At 77.3% G+C, this 454-nt stretch overlaps 1 protein-coding gene across 2 annotated transcripts in view; it reads right to left on the bottom strand.

Moving 5' to 3' along the window:
- Positions 1-192, bottom strand: part of ZNF800 (zinc finger protein 800) — a 23810-nt gene extending 23618 nt beyond the window's left edge. The window contains exon 1 of one of the 2 annotated variants that reach the window (XM_010831724.1): positions 32-192. The gene's annotated coding sequence lies outside the window, so the exon portion shown is untranslated. The remainder of the gene's footprint in view (positions 1-31) is intronic. The other variant, XM_010831726.1, reaches the window with a different exon arrangement.
- Positions 193-454: the final 262 nt, after the last annotated feature.

Raw genomic sequence — 454 nt, 5'->3', positions numbered from 1 at the left:
CCGGTCCCCCAACCAAGTGCGCCCAACTTACTGAACTCCTGGGGCGGGCCGGCGGGCGGGCGGAAGGAAGGAGAGCAGGCCGGGCGGCCGCGGGGACAGCCTGGCGTGGGAGGCGGCTTCGGGCCCCACCTGGCGCAGCCTTGGCGAACCGCGCGAAGGGACCGGGGTTCGGGCCCGACGCGCTCCCAAAGAGTCCCCGCCGGCGCTGACGCGGAAGCGCCACAGCTCACCACGTCCCTCCGCGGCCCGAGGCGACGCGGCGGCTCACGGCGTCCCTCCGCGCTGTGGAACTGGGCGGGCGGGCGGCGCGCGGGCGCAGGCAGTTGACAGGAGGAACCGCCCCGCAGCCGCTGCTGCCGCCACCGAAGGAGCTGGAACCGAAGAGGGCAGGAGCTGAGGCGCCCCTCGCCCGGGCAACGGCTGCCGCCGGAGCCCGGGTCCCCCCCGCGGCCCC

Source organism: Bison bison, unplaced genomic scaffold (assembly GCF_000754665.1).
Source record: "Bison bison bison isolate TAMUID 2011002044 unplaced genomic scaffold, Bison_UMD1.0 scf7180017864530, whole genome shotgun sequence".
Taxonomy (NCBI): Eukaryota; Metazoa; Chordata; class Mammalia; order Artiodactyla; family Bovidae; genus Bison; species Bison bison.
The sequence above is the reverse complement of the archived record's forward strand: the minus strand, read 5'-3'. Positions and strand labels throughout refer to the sequence as shown.